Source organism: Acomys minous (genome assembly GCF_964271855.1).
Source record: "Acomys minous genome assembly, chromosome: 6".
Classification (NCBI taxonomy): domain Eukaryota; kingdom Metazoa; phylum Chordata; class Mammalia; order Rodentia; family Muridae; genus Acomys; species Acomys minous.
In genome coordinates this window covers 118237454-118255829 of record NC_140487.1, presented here as the reverse complement: position 1 = coordinate 118255829, position 18376 = coordinate 118237454, and positions in this window count along the sequence as shown.

Genomic DNA, 18376 nt, shown 5'->3' with positions numbered 1-18376 from the left:
GCTGGACTGTAGCACAGTGGTTTGAGTATATTTAGCATGTACTTGAGACCCTGACTTCCATCCCCAGCGCCAACACAAACTACATGTGAATTGAAGTAGATACTCAGAAACAGGGAGGGAGAGCTGATAAAGTGCTCTGGAACATGGGGCCTGGGAAGCCAGGCAGCAGTTTGCAGCTGCGCGCCCTGAGCTCGGTCAAGGCAGGTGAGGCGCGTAGCCACTAGGGGGCAGCATAGGCCAGCGAGCTGGCAGCGACAACTTCTCGATGGATGGATGGATGGATGCGTGGGGTTGGCAGAATGCTCATCAGGCAGGTCCAGTGCAGCCCGCTTGCAGGGAGGCAGAGGGAGAGGAAACATCGCAAAGGAGTGACGTGGCCATGAAACTTTTCCACCTGCGTCAGGGATGCCTCCTCTCAGATGGAGACCTATAGCTGGAGATGAAGCCCCTCCCTCGTTGCTCCGAACTTTCACCTGCTGGGAGGGGCACACCTGTAAACCCAAGAATGAGACCGGAACCTGGACTCTGGATAAAGGACCGCGAGGATTTGCCGTGGAGCCCTGAACTTTCCCATAGTCCTGTTCCACACCCAGGTGCCTGGAGAATGACCTCACAAGCATGTTCCTGCCCCTCCAGTAGGGCCTGCTGCTGCCTACTCAAGCAGGACAAACCTTTGGAAGGGATGAGGCGGCTGCGAAGCAGGCCTAGGCATGCCGGAAGTCCCGGAAGAAGAAGTAGATGAGGAGGGAGGACCTGAAGTTCAAGGTTATCTCTGAGCACACAGTGAGAACCCGGTCTCCCTGAACTGCTTGAGACCCAGGTTTTGGTTTGGTTTGGTTTGGTTTCTCTGTGTTGCTTTGGCTGTCTTGGACTTGCTTTGTAGACCAGGCTGGCCTCAAGTTCAGAGATCCACTTGCCTCTGCCTCCTGCGTGCTGGGATTAAAGGTGTGGGCCACCACTGCCCGGCTTTTTTTTTCCCCCCTTTTCTTTTCTTTTTGTTTTGGGTGGGTAGGGAGAGCTTTTCTTTCTTTCTTTCTTTCTTTTTTTGGTCTTTTGAGACAGGGTTTTTCTGTGTAACGGCCATGGCTTTTCTTGCGGGGGGGGGGGGGGGAGGTGGGGCTAGGAGTGGGGTTCAAGACTAGGTTTCTCTGTGTAATAGCCCTGGATGTCCTGGAACTCTCTTTGTAGACCAGGCCGGCCTCCAACTCCCAAGGGCTGGGATTAAAGGCATGCGCCACCTTGCCCAGCTCAGACCCTGTCTTAAGGACATAAAGTGGGACATCATTTGTAGCACATGCTTGCAATTCCAGAAGCCAGGTATAAAAGGAGGATTGGAGTACCAAGCCATCCTGGGATATGCAGAGAGAGAGACCATGTCTTAAAAACAAACAAGCTAGGGCAGTGGTGGCGCACGCCTTTAATCCCAGCACTCAGGAGGCAGAGGCAGGCAGATCTCTGTGAGTTTGAGGCCAACCTGGTCTACAACAAAGCAAGTCCAAGACAGCCAAGGCTACACAGAGAAACCCTGTCTCCAAAAATCAACCAACCAACTACCCAAACAAGAAGGGCCTGCACAATGGCTCAGTGCCCAAAGACCTTTCCAAAAAGCCTAACAAGAACAGTTCAATCCCCAGTGGCGACCAGAGAGAGGTAGTGACTCCCGGAAGTTGTCCTCTGACCTCTGCTCGCATAGCATGGAATATGTGGGTACACACACACAAGTATATGTAATTACCCACAATAAGAACGCAAGGGCTGGGTAAGGGTGTGAGATGAGCTGGGAGAAATTACAGCGATGTCATCAAACAACCTCGGAGCCTGCGCTGTTAAGTGCCCCAGTTCCAGGACAAGGAAACATCCCCCTCAGAGGTAGAATAAATACCTGAGGCTGCAAGCTGTCAGGATCAAAGAAGAGCTAGTGACATCTCCAAGGACTCCTCGGTAAGACACACTTCAGGGACGTCCATGTTCTAGAATGTTCCAGAAACTATCCTGCATGCAGCACAGATGTCCAGTTCAACCAAATTTTTTAAAAAGTATTTAAACAGTCACTTTAGCTGAGTATATGGCTCAGTGAATAGAGTGTTTGCCTGGGACGCGCACAAACCTAAGGTGGGTATGACTCCCCAGCACTGCATAAACCCGGGCAGGAGTGTAGTCTGTAATCCCAGCACTTGGGAGATGGAAGCAGAAGGATCAGATTGTCCAGCTCACTGTAGAGACTGAGGCCAGCCTGGGATACTTGAGACCACCTTTCCCAACACCAAAACAAACAAAAGGACAAAAACCTGAAGGTTATTTGATTTTTTGTAAAATGTATTTTTATTTATGTGTATGAGTAAAGTTTTTATTTTTGTTTTTTTTGTGTGTGGGTTTGTTTTTTTGGTTTTTTGTTTGTTTGGTTTTGGCTTTGGTTTTTTGAGACAGGGTTTCTCGGTGTAGCCTTGGCTGTCCTGGACTCAATTAGTAGACCAGGCTGACTGTGAACTCAAGACATCCACCTGCCTCTGCCTCCTGAGTGCTGGGATTACAGGTGTGCTCCACCACGCCCGGCTTGGGTGGGGTTTTTTGTTTTGTTTGTTTCGTTTTGGTTTTTCGAGACAGGGTTTCTCTGTCTAGCCTTGACTATCCTGGACTTGCTTTGTAGAGCAGGCTAGCCTTGAATTCACAGTGATCTGCCTGCCTCTGCCTCCCAAGTGCTGGGATCAAAGGCGTGCACCACCACCTGCCTTCGCTCTTGAAGCACCTCACTAACAGTGTTTGCATGCACGCATATGTGGAGGGGGGGTGCATGTGGTATGTGTGTGAGAGGTTTGTGTGTGTGTGTGTGTGTGTGTGTGAGAGAGAGAGAGAGAGAGAGAGAGAGAGAGAGAGAGAGAGAGAGAGAGAGAGAATCACCACACTTCTCCAAGGCTGGACTGTGGCCTGAACCCTTTCTTGTCCTGCCTTGTGCTGGAAATGCCTGGGCCTTGGTTGGAAGCAATGAGCTGTCCACACAGCACATTCTTCCTGTGAGCTGTTCTAGAGCTCAGTATACAGAAGGTGAGTGAAAATTATGTCCTGTCTGGGAGGTTTCCCAGCAACCCTCCCCTTGTGGAAAATCTGGTGTCTGTTTACACGTGAATTTCACTACCCTTGCCCTAAAATATGGTGGCAGCTCTCACCCAGCTCCCTCACTTAAAATGAACAGGAACCCTTTAACTTTTTTTTTCTTCCTGTGCTGGGGCTAAAACCAAGGTCTTGTGAGAGGTTAGGTTCTAACAATGATCCAGCCTGGAAAAAAAAAAATCACTTAATACAGCCGGGGCGTGGTGGCACACATCTTTAACCCCAGCACTCGGGAGGCAGAGGCAAGCAGATCACAGTGAGTTCGAGGCCAGCCAAGGCTACACAGAGAAACCCTGTCTTGAAAAACAAACAAAGAAATCACTTCACACTTCTTTTAGTGGGTAGGGTGTCCCCTAATGTCCAGTCAGTTGGGACAAGTCAAACAGGTTCTCTGAAAGAGAGAGTGTGGATGAAAAAAGGGGGACAGAGACATGAGAAATATGGAGCCAAGACAAGAAATCATGACCAAAGCTCCTTTATTTTATTTTAGCAGGCACAGTTAATATAGCAAAGACACACAAGCACCTGTACCGACTCACTTCCCTAGCCCTCCAGGCAGACTGAAAAGAATACACTCCTCTGAGTAATTCCCTATTATTCCTTTCAAAGGTAAAGGACAAAAGATCAATGATTCAAAGCTCACACCTTGTAGCCTAAACAACAGCCACCTCCCTCGGCAAAGGTTGACAACTCAGAGGTTACAGCATGCAGTGGATTTCTTCTAGCAGGCCTTCCCACACCCTGCAGGAAAAGTAGGGTAACACAGTTAAAAATGACCAGCAGGAGGCAGCCTGGGAAAGGCTGGTGAGGAAAGATTGACAGAGCAGTAGGGAGGGGAAGGAAGTGAGGGAGGGCTGTCACATTCCAGTGGGAGGGACTAGGTCTAATTCCGGTTGGCTGAGTTTTGTTTGTTTGTTTGTTTGTTTGAAGATTTACTATTATGTATACAGTCGGCCGTGTACCTCTGCAGGCCAGAAGAGGGCATCAGATCACATTACAGATGGTTGTGAGCCACCATGTGGTTGCTGGGAATTGAACTCAGGACCTCTAGAAGAGCAGTCAGTGCTCTTAACCATTGAGCCATCTCTCCAGCCCAGCCACTTATTCTTGAGGAAACCCCTTTAAGTTTTGAGGGGAAGAATGGAGGAGAACTGACATTCCCTGCATTCCTGTTTTGGGTGAAGCTGGAAGGCCAGGAGAAAGGCAGCCATGTTTCCCCAGGGGTTAGAGCTAGACTAAGGGCCTGGCCGGTTCTTAGCCAGGTGACTCAGACTGTTGACAATACATGAAGTCTTGTCAAAAGGAGCAGATGGCATTTGGGGGGCACCACCCACATTTCGGGAGTCTCCTGACAGTGACTATCTGAGCCTGTCACTTGCCCTGAGGATTCAGCCACAGTGGCCTCCCACCACTGTGGCCTCCCACCACTGTGGCACTCCCACCACTGTGGCCTCCCACCACTGTGGCCTCTCACCACTGTGGCCTCCCACCACTGTGGCCTCCCACCACTGTGGCCTCCCACCACTGTGGCACTCCCACCACTGTGGCACTCCCACCACTGTGGTCCTCCCACCACTGTGGCCTCCCACCACTGTGGCCTCCCACCACTGTGGCACTCCCACCACTGTGGCCTCCCACCACTGTGGCCCTCCCACCACTGTGGCCCTCCCACCACTGTGGCCTCCCACCACTGTGGCCTCCCACCACTGTGGCCTCCCACCACTGTGGTCCTCCCACCACTGTGGCCTCCCACCACTGTGGTCCTCCCACCACTGTGATCTTCCCACCACTGTGGCCCTCCCACCACTGTGGTCCTCCCACCACTGTGGCCTCCCACCACTGTGGTCCTCCCACCACTGTGATCTTCCCACCACTGTGGCCTCCCACCACTGTGGTCCTCCCACCACTGTGGCCTCTCACCACTGTGGCCTCCCACCACTGTGGTCCTCCCACCACTGTGGTCCTCCCACCACTGTGATCTTCCCACCACTGTGGCCCTCCCACCACTGTGGTCCTCCCACCACTGGGGCCTCCCACCACTGGGCCCTCCCACCACTGTGATCTTCCCACCACTGTGGCCCTCCCACCACTGTGGTCCTCCCACCACTGGGCCCTCCCACCACTGGGGCCCTCCCACCACTGTGATCTTCCCACCACTGTGGCCCTCCCACCACTGGGTCCTCCCACCACTGTGGCACTCCCACCACTGTGGTCCTCCCACCACTGGGCCCTCCCACCACTGGGGCCCTCCCACCACTGAGGCCCTCCCACCACTGGGGCCCTCCCACCACTGTGGTCCTCCCACCACTGTGGCCCTCCCACCACTGTGGTCTTCCCACCACTGGGTCCTCCCACCACTGGGGCCTCCCACCACTGTGGTCCTCCCACCACTGTGGCCCCCCCACCACTGTGGTCCTCCCACCACTGTGGTCTTCCCACCACTGGGTCCTCCCACCACTGTGGCCTCCCACCACTGTGGTCCTCCCACCACTGTGGCCCTCCCACCACTGGGTCCTCCCACCACTGGGTCCTCCCACCACTGTGGCCTCCCACCACTGTGGCCCTCCCACCACTGTGGCCTCCCACCACTGTGGCCCTCCTACCATTATGGCCCTCCCACCACTGGGTCCTCCAGGTCTCCTCATCTATTTTGGTGTGACAGGATCTCCTGTAGCTCAGGCTGGCCTCCAACTCCAGCGGTTTAGGCCGGGTGACTTTGAACCCTTGATCCTCCTCCCCCTCCTCATAGGTGCTGGGATTTGGGGGCCATGCTACTATGTCTGGCTTTCCCATCCCCTGTGGACGCCTGCAGGCAGGGCAATGCTGAGCAGCGCTCCCGTCTCGTGGAGTGGAAACAAAGAGGAGCTGTGTGCTGAGTCTGTCCCACTGGAACCCTGAAAAGGGAGGCAAGAGAAAGGGGTGTGCATAGACTATGAGGGGAGCAACAGGGCACAGAGCCCACTTAGCAAGAAGGTGTTAGGGACACAGCTGACCGGTCCTGGGGAGTGGGCAGCAATAGGACAGTCAGACAATCCAGCAAATCTGAAAGGTGGGGGGTGGCGGCAACATGGAGTGCAGCCATGGTGGCATATGCCCATAATCCCAGCGCTTGGGATACAGAGAGAAGAGGAGCACGGCCACTGAGGCCAACCTGGTCTACCAAGTGTGTTTTAGTCTATCCTGAGCTACATAGGGAGCCCTTTTCTTGAAAGAAAGAAAAAAGCTAGGGGTGGGGTGGGGGTGGGGCAGCAGCATACGCCTTTAATTCCAGCAGGAGGCGGAGGCAAGCAGATTTCTCTGAGTTCGAGGCCAGCCTGGTCTACAAAGTGAGTCAAGGACAGCCCAGGCTACACAGAGAAACCCTGTCTCAGAAAAAAAACAAAAACACAATAAAGACTAGGTGAGAAACCCCAGGGTTTCTTCTGAGACATCTCAGAGTGGGTGGTAGTCCCTCACCAGCTGGCTGGAAGCCACACCCCAGGTGTCCTGACTTCCACAACAGGGCTCCCGCCCCTCCCACAGTCTATTATCTCCCAACACCCACTTAAGGACAACAACCAAAGTCAGCCAGCAGAAGGAGGAAGGGATAGGAACCGAGCCCTGCAGATGAACTGGGGTCAGCGTTAGGCCTAGATGGCCAGGGCTGGACGATCCTGTCCTGGGAAGCAAGACAGAGGCCTCCCACGGGTGCCAGCTGGTGTGGCCCAGATGAAGTGTGTCACTGGGTCCAAGGCTGACACTTCCTCTCTATGGCCTTTGCTCCCAGCTCTCTGGAGCGGGGTGTGGGGAAGAGACACAACCAGGACCCCTGGGGAAGACCGAGGGGAGTTGCTTACTTGGGAGGGGCATGGGTTGGCCACATCTCCTTACTCTCTGCCCTCTGGGCACCAACCGGGAGGCCATGTCTCCACTGCTCCCTCAGCACCCCCACCCCGTCACTCTGAGGCTGGTAAGTTTCCATTTTGGCTGGTCCATCGTCTGAGTCAGGCTCAGGAAGTACCGAGCTCCTTTTTCCTGGGCCTGAACTCAGCTCTGGCTCTAAATGGATGCTTCTCTCTCCAGGGGTTGATCAGAAACGGCAGGGAACGCGAACACGGTTCACTTAGAACAAAAATAGGCTGAAGGGCAGGGCTCCCCAGAGATCAAACGACCAGGGAAGTCCTGGACGAAGGGATCCTAGGAAACAGCCCCAGAGGCAGTAACCAGGAAGCAAACACTGCTGAAAAAACTAGCAGGTGCCAGGGACTAACATGGCGGACAGAAAGGAGTTATGGATTGTAGTGAGCAGGGAGTCCGTGAAGGCCCCACCCCACCCCAAGCTGCTTCTGAAGGGAAGCGATCCCGAGGGGGGCAGGTGGGAAAGCAGGCAGGGGGCAGAATTTCTCAGATGAGGTAGCCTGAGGGGTCGGCCAACAACCCAAAGGGAAGAGGATGGGGCTGTGAGATGGGGGGGTGGGGTGGGGTGGGGAGAGGGGGGAGGGGGAGTGGGGAGTGGCCAGTACAATGAAGGTTAGGTGCTGGGCCAGGAGGTCAGTCTGTGGTCGGGGAATAAAGGAGGGGCAATGTCTGGTCACAGGCCCTCAACACTGGCTGCCTCCCCCACCAAGTGACTCAAGTACCAGCACACACTCTGCAGCCCACACTGGGCCAGCCCTTTGTAAATATTTGTGGAATGAGTTCTTCTCTGCTTGGGAAATTTGGAGACAGGTGACTTAAGAACCTTAACCCAGAGTCCTGTGGTAATCTGTTAGGGCCAGTTGCCCCCCTGGAAACTCCAGTTGTCTCCAGACCGGATCTTATCTGTAAGAGTGCTGGGGGGGGGGGGGGTAAGGGGTGGCAGCGCACGCCTTTAATCCCAGCACAGCACGAGAGGCAGAGGCAGGCAGATCACTGAGTCACTAAGTTCAAGGTCAGCCTGGTCTACAAAGCAAGTCCAGGACAACCAAGGCTACACAGAGAAATCGTGTCTTGAGAAAAACAAAACAAAACAAAACAAAACAAAACAAAGAAAGAAAAAAGAAAAACTAAATGATTTTATTTTGTGGGCGAGGAGGGGGTTGGGCAGGGGGTGTTGGTTTTTTTCAAGACAGTTTGTTAGTGCAGCCTTGGCTGTCCTGGCCTTTTTTTTTTTTTTTTAAGTGCTAGAGGGGGCTGGAGAGCTGGCTCAGTGGTTAAAAGCACTGGTGCTCTTTCCAGAGGTCCCATCACAAGGCAGCTCACAACTGCCTGTAAATCCAGTTCTAGGGGCTCAGATGTTCTCCACACATTCATGTAGACAAAACATCTGTAAACATTAAAAAAAAAAAAAAGGTCTAGAAAAGTCAGGGTGGCCCATACTTTAACCATGTCAGTTCAGGAGGCAGAGGCTGCAGGATCACTCCAAGTGTGAGGTCAGGAATCAGGCCTCTCGTTAGTTCAGAGACAGCTTTGAGGTGTCTCATCTAAACGGAACCAAGTTGATGACACCTTTTCGCCAAATGCTCTCTGGTAGCCTGCTGGAGCCAGGAGGGAGGTAGCCCTGTTCTCCGAGCTCAGGAAAACTGCCTTTCCAGAAAGGAGTGCACTCGACCTCTGACCAGCAAAGTCCCACGTTTCTTAAGTACTTGAATTTCTTAGACTAGACACATGAGTTGGGCAGTGATGGTGCACACCTTTAATCCCAGCACTCTGGAAGCAGAGGCAGGCGGATCTGTGAATTTGAGGCCAGCCTGGTCTACAGAGTGAGTTCCAGGATAGCCAGCCAGAGCTACACAGAGAAATCCTGTCTTGAATAACCAAACCAAACAAAAACAAAAAACACACAGGGACACATGATACTTCTGTAATAAATCTATATTTAGTTTTATTTATTTACTGCTGTCAAGAGTCAAATCCAGAGTCTCTTGCATGCTAAGCAAGTCTACTACTGAGACACACATTCAGGCCCCCAATTTACATCATACATATGTTTATACCCACACATGCATCTATCATACATATATCACGTATTTATTTGTGTGGATGTATGTAGATATGCATGCCATGGCACACAAAAAAGGTTAGAGGTCAGCAAGGCGTGGGGTGGCGCACGCCTTTCATCCTAGCACTCGGAGGCAGAGGCAGGCAGATCTCTGTGAGTTCGAGGCCAGCCTGGTCTACAAAGAGAGTCCAGGACAGCCAAGGCTGCACAGAGAAACCTTGTCTTGAAAAAAAAAAAAGCCGGGCGTGGTGGCAGATGCCTTTAATCCCAGCACTCGGGAGGCAGAGGCAGGCGGATCGCTGTGAGTTCGAGGCCAGCCTGGTCTACAAAGCAAGTCCAGGACAGCCAAGGCTACACAGAGAGACCCTGTCTCCAAAAACCAATAAATAAATAAATAAATAAAAATTTAAAAAAAAGAAGAAGAAGAAAGAAAGAAAAAAAGGTTAGAGGTCAACTTTGTGAAGTGAGTGCTCTCCCTCAACTTTTATGTGGATTCTAGGGATAGAGTTCAGGGCGTCAGGCTTGTGTGGCTGGCCAGGCCTTTTACTCATGAGTCATCTAGACAGCCCTGTTGTTGTTTGTGCTGACACAATCTCCTGATGCAGCCCTGGGCTGGCCTGGAATTCACTATGTATAACTGGCCTCCAACTTGTGGTGACCTTCCCTGTGCCACCTCCCTGTGCCACCACGTGTGGCAGCTACATCAAGCTTTTGTAATAAACCCATACAATAGCTGTATTTCCTGCCCTCCCTATCCCAGACCTTTCTGTTTGCTTGCTTGCTTGCCTGCTGGCTTTTCAAGACAGGGTTTCTCTGTGTAACTTTTTGCTATCCTGGACTTGCTTTGTAGACCAGGCTGGCCTCAAACTCACAGACATCTGCCTGCCTCTGCTTTCCCAAGTGCTGGGATTACAGGCATGGGCCACCATGCTTGGCTCCACAAAATTAAAGATTTTGTTTTTGTTTTTGAGACAAGGTTTCTCTGTGTAGCTTTGGCTGTCCTGGAACTCACTCTATACATAGGCTGGCCTTGAACTCAGAGATCTGCCAGCCTCTGCCTCCCGAGTGCTGGAATTAAAGGAACCCACTGACAAAAATCAATTTTTGTGTTTTGTTGTTTGGTTTTTTTTGTGTTTTTTTTTTTTGTGTTTTTTTTTTTTTTTTGAGATAGAATCTCTCTGTGTTAGGCTTGGCTGTCCTGGACTCGCTTTTGTAGACCAGGCTGGCCTCAAACTCACAGGGACCCACCTACCTTTGCCTTCCAAAAGCTGTCATGAAAGGCGTGCACCATGATGCCTCTAAAAAAATAAATAAATAAAAGCTTGGTTGATTCTAGGGCCTTTTTCCTTCAGTCATCTGGCTACCTCCCAGGGTGTGGCTTGTTTCTGAAGGCTCTGATTTTATGGTCAGTCATATTGGAGAAAAAAATTAAAAAAAAAACAGAGAGAGAAGGCCAAGGTATTTTCTGAGCCTTCTGGGAAATAAGGCCAAAGTTCCAAGTCCTGTTTGTTTGCAACCCTGTTGAACTACATAGTGTATTCCACCCTGCAAGTATGAGCACAGCCTCGTGGGAGGCAGGCTGGGAGGGCATCTTGTCTAGAAGGAATCAATAAACACAGCTGGTTCCTAGGAAAGCACCTATAAATCAGGGTCAGTGAACCCTGGGAGGCATCCATTCTGGGTGGTACCTTATATATTTAATAAATGAATAAATAAAGGCCTGGTGTGATCTCAGCTGTCAGGAGGCAGAGGCGGGTAGATCTCTGTGAGTTCCAGACCAGCCTGGGCTGCAGGGTGAAGTCATGTCTCAAGGAAAACAAAAAAACAAAAAAGCGAGCCGGGCATGACGGTGCATGCCTTTAGTCCCAGCACTCGGAAAGATCTCTGTGAGTTCGAGGCCAGCCTGGTCTACAAAGCGAGTCTAGGACAGCCAAGGCTACACAGAGAAACCCTGTCTCAAAAACAAACAAACAAACAAACCCATAAAACATAAACAACAACAACAACAAAACCCTCCTTTCCTTAACCACTTGGTGCTACAGTTGGGTCATGTAGTTAGAGCCGGCTGGAATAAAGAAAGGCTTTCTTACTTTTCTTTTCTTTTTTTTTTTTTTTTGGCTTTATGAGACAGGGTTTTTTGATGAAGCCTGGGCGGCCCTGGAACTCACTCTGAATACCAGACTGCTGATCTCAAATTCACAGAGATCTGGCCTGCCTCTGCCTCCGAAGCCCTGGATTAAAGGTGTGTGCCACCATGCCTGTTACAAAGAATGGTATTTTATTTTATTATTATTATTTTTTTAATCATATAATGCACAGTGTTTTGCCTGCATGTACACCAGAAGAGGGCACCAGATCTCATTATAGACGGTTGTGAGCCACCACGTGGTTGACTGGGAATTGAACTCAGGACCTCTGGAAGAGCAGCCAGTGCTCTTAACCGCTGAGCCATCTCTCCAGCCCCGAAGAATGGTATTTTAAAATGAACTGTGTGATTTAGCCCATATACACACGAAGTCAGGCTACTACGTAGTAATGTGGGCTAAGGAAAAGTGAGGTTGGAGCAGCTGTTACTAATAAAAAGGGTGGCTCCCTTAGTCAAAGATTCGGGGTAGGAGCGGCTACCTTGTGAAGGGAAGGGAGAGAGCTTGCCAGCCAATGTGAGCCTAGAGGCTTCTAATTAATCCAGCAAGAACTAAAGTGTAGTGATGGAACTCCTGGTACGGCCCTACTACACCAGGCTGGCCTTGAACCCACAGCTATCTACCATCCCTGCCTCCCAAGGGCAGGAATTAAAGAAACTGAGTGCTGGGATTAAAGGCATGTGCCAGCACACCGGGCTGTTTGTTTGTTTGTTTGTTTGTTTGTTTGTTTGTTTTTTGAGACAGCGTCTCATACTGCAGCTCAGGCTGTCTCTAACAGGAAGCAATCCTCCTGCCTTGGCTCTTTCAGCACAGGATTGCAGACGTTAGCAGCCATCATAGCTGTAGAGAATAGTTTTAGGTTTATGTTACACAAACTGAGAGTAACGTAGCCACTTTATACTGTGAGCTACTGGTTGGTCTTGAACGCTTGACCTCCTTGCCACAGCTGTCTGAGTGATGGGATTGCAGGTGTGTGTATGTGTGTGTGTGTGTGTGTGTGTGTGAGATTGACAATGCCTGGTTTGGGGGACAAATTAAGCAATTAATTTGAAATATTTAAAACTTGAGTTTGTTTTCTGTGTGTGCCCCCTCCCATGAGCCGCATACCTGTGGACATCAAAGGCCAGCCCTGTGGTGTCGGACCTTTTTTCCCACCTTTGGGTGGGTGCCCAGGGGTTAATCTCAGGTCAACAAGCTTTGGAGGCAAGCACCTTTTCTTTCAATTTACGTATTTATTTATCATGTATACAGTGCTCTGTCTGCATGTATACCTGCAGGCCAGAAGTGGGCATCAGACCACATTATAGAGGGTTGTGAGTCACCATGTGTGGTGCAAATTGAACTCAGGACCTCTGGAGGAGCAGTCAGTGCCCTTAACCTCTGAGCCATCTCTCCAGCCCAGCAAGCACCTTTTTTACCTGATGAGCCATCATTTCAGTGCCCCTGAGCCCCTTAAAGCTCAGGGGAGTTGCTCAGAGGAAGTAGACAAGGAGGGAGCAAAAAGAGGAGGCCAGGCCTGTTGAGGTAGGCTCTGCAATGGAAGTCTTTTCAAGAGTGTGGACAATGGAAGAGGAGTGTCTTCAGAGAAAATAATGCACAAGCCCAGAACAGCAGGGCAGCATTCTTCTCATTTTTTGGTCAGTGTCCAGAGAAGAGCTAGGAGCGGGTAAAGGAGAAGGCCTGAGTTGAGCTAGAACTCAGAAAATTAGTCAGGCCTAGAGGGGGAACTGAGGAGAGGTGTTGCTGTTGTTTTAATCAATCAATTAGCTAATTGTGTGTGGGTGCACATATGTGAGTGTAAAGGTCATCTCTGTCTACGAAATAAGCCGACTCAAGCCAAATTAAAGTATATAAAGGCAGGTTTGTTGCGGCAGCTCTCTGGTGGCCTCCAAAGGAACAGGGTCAGGGAAGTTGCCATGCAGAGGGGGACAGAGAAGACGGGATGCTGCAGAGACAACGTGTGGGCATAGAGACCGCGGAGGAAGAGGAGAGAAAACCAAAGGGTCTGGATTCTATAGTGGAGGGCAGCCTCTATAGAGGAAGGCTAGTCCCTGGGCTGGAAAGTTCAGGTAGGGACTGAGGGATGCTGGGAGAACCTGAAGGCAGGTCCCCTTTGGTGTGTTAAATCTCGGCACCTCAGCCACTTGGCCTGGGTCTGAATCCCAACATCCAGGCGTCTTGCTCCATCACTTTCCCTCTTATCCACTTAAGACAGGGTCTCACTGAAACTCCAGTTTAGCCTGACGGCCCGCTGAGCCCCCTGCTCTGCCCAGGACACACCGGGGTTACAGGCATGCATCCTTGCTTTTATTTGGGCACTGTGATCTGAACTCAGTTTCTTTTTTGTTTTTGTTTTTGTTTTTCGAGACAGGGTTTCTCTGTGCAGCCTTGGCCATCCCGGACTCACTTTGTAGACCAGGCTGGCCTCGAACTCACAGCGATCCGCCTGCCTCTGCCTCCCGAGTGCTGGGATTAAAGGCGTGCGCCACCACACCCGGCTGTGAACTCAATTTCTGATCAAGCTTCCTCTGACTGGGTGGTGGTGTGGAAAGACTGACAGATCTTACTCTTGGGTTTGTTTTTAGATACATACATATGTATGTGTGTGTTTATTTTTTTTCCAGGTAGATGGAATATACCTCCATACCAGCAGAAGCAGGTGGATCTCTCTGAGTTGTGGGCCAGCCTGCTCTACATAGTAGGTTTTAGGACAACCAGAGCTACACAGTGAGACTCAGAGAGAGAGAGAGAGAGAGAGAGAGAGAGGGGGGGGGGGGAGAGAGAGCGAGCGAGCTGTTACAGAGAAACTTTGTCTCGAAAAACCAACCAAGCAACAGGGGCTGGAGAGACAGCTCAGTGGTTAAGAGCACTGTCTGCTCTTTCCAAGGACAGAGTTCTATTTCCAGCAGCCACATGGCAGCTCACAACTGTCTGTAACCTCAGTTGCAGGGGATCCGACACCCACACACAAATGCATGTAAAATAAAATAAATTAAGAAACAAACAAACAAACAAACAAAAAGTAAATAAAGTAAAGTTTCTTGTATTACCATAACAAAGACCCGTCTCTACTCCCTCCCTCTTGGCTACCTCCACCTCCTTTCTTCCTCCCGCTGCTGTATCTGTAACCTCCAGGGGGCAGCACTGGTCAGCTCGATTTAAAAGTCCACCCTGAAGGCTAACAAAAAACAAACAAACAAACAAAAAGAATATGTTGTCCTGTCCTGAGAGGAGGGAAAAGGGGAAGAGAAGGCCAGGAAGAGCTAGACCTGCCCATGATGACGACGTACGCACTCATGCTAGTATAAATGGTTCCTTTGCTTTTTTGTTGTTTTTGTTTTTCGAGACAGGGTCTCTCTGTGTAGCCTCGGCTGCCCTGGACTCGCTTTGTAGACCAGGCTGGCCTCGAACTCACAGCGATCAGCCTGCCTCTGGGATTAAAGGGGTGTGCTACCTCGCCCAGCGTGCTAGTATAAAAGGTTGGGGGGGGTTGTTGTTGTTTTTTTGTTTTTGTTTTTGTTTTTGTTTTTTTCGTTTTGACAAGAGATTTAGCCAGACTAAAGGCAAAAAGGCGGAGTCAGAGGCACAAGCTAACCCAGCCTTTCAGAGGCGCCCACAGTTTTGCTTGCAGAGTCTGAGGGAAGCCTGGCGCCCGGGTCAAAGCCGAATGTTAAACAGGCGAGTGGGAGCTCAGTTCCAGACGCAGGTTTGTCCTTTATGCGAGCGCTGAAGAGATGCGTTTCAGGATGTCCAGTCATAAACAGGGCTAGTCGGGCTTGCAGCTCCATATCAAAGAGGTGTTTGTGGAGGAGCATAATTAATGTTTGCAAAGGCGCTGAGGTCCTTCAGACGAAGAAGCGCCCCGTGCACAGCGCAAGGTGAACTGGCGTTGCTTTGAGGGCAGCCATATTCTTGTGGGTGTCACCGCAGCTGTTATTTGCTGAGGCACTAGGGGGAAACAAAGTAGGTTAGCATCACGTGGGCGCCGCCTTCCAGCGTGACCTAGAATTGGGCCACAGGAAACCAGTACAGGCTGACTTTCACATCAGGTGCTGGAGAGAAATTTCACAGTAATCGGCGGCGATCCCCAGAGGCTAAACGGTTGGCTTCACCATTGCACAATCGCCTAGAACAATCTGCTGGGGCCAATTAGAAGAACACACGCGGGGCTTCTGGCTGTACAGGGAGGGGATCCGGCAGCGTTACTCAGCAAACCTCTCCCCTCAGCCTGCTATTGGCTTCTGCAATTTCCTGAGAACCGAGCTTTTGTTTCTAATTAATCCTAAAAGGCCGGCTGCTGGGTAACAGCAGGTAGTCTAATTAAGCATCCCCACGTTGCCACACTTAGGAACACATATGGGAACCCCGAAGAGTTCCTAATGTCTCCTTCCTAAATTTAATCCTAAACTGTTGCATAGAATCCTCTTATGTGACTCTGGCTAATTATATAACATCTTACTCTCCAGAGGTGAAAGCAAGAAACGGGAAAAATGAAGCCCTCAGTTGACTCTCTTCTCACTGCAGGGTAGATCAGGATTCAAGCGTGGCTCTTCAGAAGATCAGCAGACCGGAAGCAGCCTGCAGAGCTCCGCAGTAAGGACTGCCTTACCCCTTGCTATGAAGAAGGACCTGGGAATGCACCTACTTTATATGTGTGTGTGTGTGTGTGTGTGTGTGTGTGTGTGTGTGTGTGTGTGTCTTGTGCCTGTGTCAGTGAGTGTATGCACATGGACCCCATCAGAAGTCAGAAGAGGAAGTCTGGGGTCTTGCTGTACCATGCTGGCCTTACTCCTACTTAGGGGGTCATGATGGTGCAGGTCTTTAATCCCAGCACTTGGGAGATAGAGGCAGGCAGATCGTCGTGAGTTCCGGGCCAGCCTGGTCTACAAAGTGAGTCCAGGACAGCCAAGGCTACACAGAGAAACCCTGTCTCAAAACAACAACAACAACAAGAAGTAAGTAAAAAACAAAAATGCAAAACAAAAACAAAAAGATGCTAGCACCCAAATGTCCAGCAGGACCTGTATACTCTGAGAGTTAATTTCTTTCTTTCTTTCTTTCTTTCTTTCTTTTTTTGGCTTTTTGAGTCAGGGTTTCTCTGTGTAGCCCTGACTGTCCTGGACTCTGCTTTATAGACCAGGCTGGCCAGAACTCACAGAGATCTGACTGCTTCTGCCTCCCAAGTGCTGGGATTATAGGCATGCACCACCACACCTGGCTGCTCCTCCTCCTCCTCTTCCTCTCTCTCTTCTTTTTAGTTTTGTTTTTTTTTTTTTTTTTTTTTTTTTTTTTTGTGGGGGACAGGGTTTCTCTGTGTTATCTTTGCAGTCCTAGACTCCCTTTGTAGACCAGGCTGGCCTCGAACTCACAGCGATCTGCCTGCCTCTGCCTCTTGAGTGCTGGCATTAAAGGTGTGCGCCATCATTGAGAGGCTTCTAAAAAAAAAAAAAAAAAAGAAAGAAAAAGAAAGAAAGAAAGAGAGGCTTCTCCCCCCCTGCTATGTGCCCATGGTGCCTGTGTGTGCAAACCCATACACATGAGGGTATACACGTGGTTGTAGAGACCAAGGAAGAACCTCAGTGTTATTCTTTAGGACCGCTGGGTCCGCCCTTAATTATTATTATTGTGTGTATGTGTGAGTGTAGGTGTGTGCATGTCAGGTGTGAACAGAGGTCAGAGGACAACTTTGAGGAGTCAGTTCTCTCCTTCCACTGAGATCTGGGAGGCTACACCTTTTGGTAGTTGAGACAAAGCCTCCTGAGAAATTGGGTTGCAAAAGTGTGGGTCAACACACCCAGCTCTTTTCCTGAGTCATAGGGATTGAACTCAGGGCCATGTACTCGCAAGCTAAAGTTCACTAGTTGAGCCATCTTTTCAACCAGAGCCAAACTACGTGACAATATTGCATTCTGTCCTCTAGTTTCAAATGAACTGACAGATCTTCTTATATTAGTATAGACCTCTAATAAAAATAAAAAACAAAAAACAGCTGGGCATGGTGGCACATGCCTGTAATCCTAGCACTTGGGAGGGATAGCCTGGTCTACAAAGTGAGTCCAGGACAGCCAAGGCTACACAGAGAAACCCTGTCTGGAAAAAAAAAAATCTCACTGAACGGTCTCCTTCTGTTCTGTAACATATGGGACGTTATCCACATTCTCACACAAATAGCCAAATTTTAAATAACATTTCTGTTATGAGAAAGCATTTTTACAAGCATTATCTCATTTGCCTAGATTTTTTTTTAAAACCCTGTGAGTTAATTGATAATTACCACACGTGGAGGATAATGTCATTTTTGTGGAGACATGTGTCATGTAGCCTGAAACTTGCTGTGGAGTCAAGGGTGGTCTTGATGAATTCTTGATTTTCTGGCTTCAGTCTCTGTTTTTTGTTTGTTTGTTTCTGAGACAGGGTCTCTCTGTGTAGTCTTGGCTGTCCTGGAGTCACTTTGTAGACCAGGCAGGCCTCAAACTCTCATCAATCCGCCTGCCTCTGCCTCCCAATTTAAGGCTTGTGCCACTACGCCCAACCATAGGACTTCTATTGCTGAGATGAAACACCATGACCAAGCCGGGCAGTGGTGGCGCACTCCTTTAATCCCAGTACTCAGGAGGCAAAGGCAGGTGGATTGCTGTGAGGTCAAGGCTAGCCTGGTCTACAAAGCAAGTCTAGCACAGCCAAGGCTACACAGAGAAACCCTGTCTTGAAAAACCAAAAATAAATAAATAAAAATAGAGAAAGAAAGAAGAAGAAAGAAAGAAAGAAACACTATGACCAAAAGCAAGTTAAGGGGAGAGATGATGGCTCAGTGGTTAAGGGCGCTGTCTGCTCTTTCAGAGGTCCTGAGTTCAATTCCCAGCCATCTATAATGAGATCTGGTGCCCTCTTCTGATCTCCAGGAAAATAGAGCACTCATATACATAAAATAAATAAATCTTAAAAAAAAAAAAAAGCAAGTTGAGGAAAAGGATCATTAACCTTACAATTCTACATAGTACAGCCTGGCTTGGTGGTGCACTCCCTTAATCCCAGCACTCGGGAGGCAGAGGCAGGCAGATCGCTGTGAGTTCGAGGCCAGCCTGGTCTACAAAGTCAGTCCAGGACAGCCAAGGCTATGCAGAGAAACCACTTGTCTCAAAAAAACCAAAAACCAATTCTACAT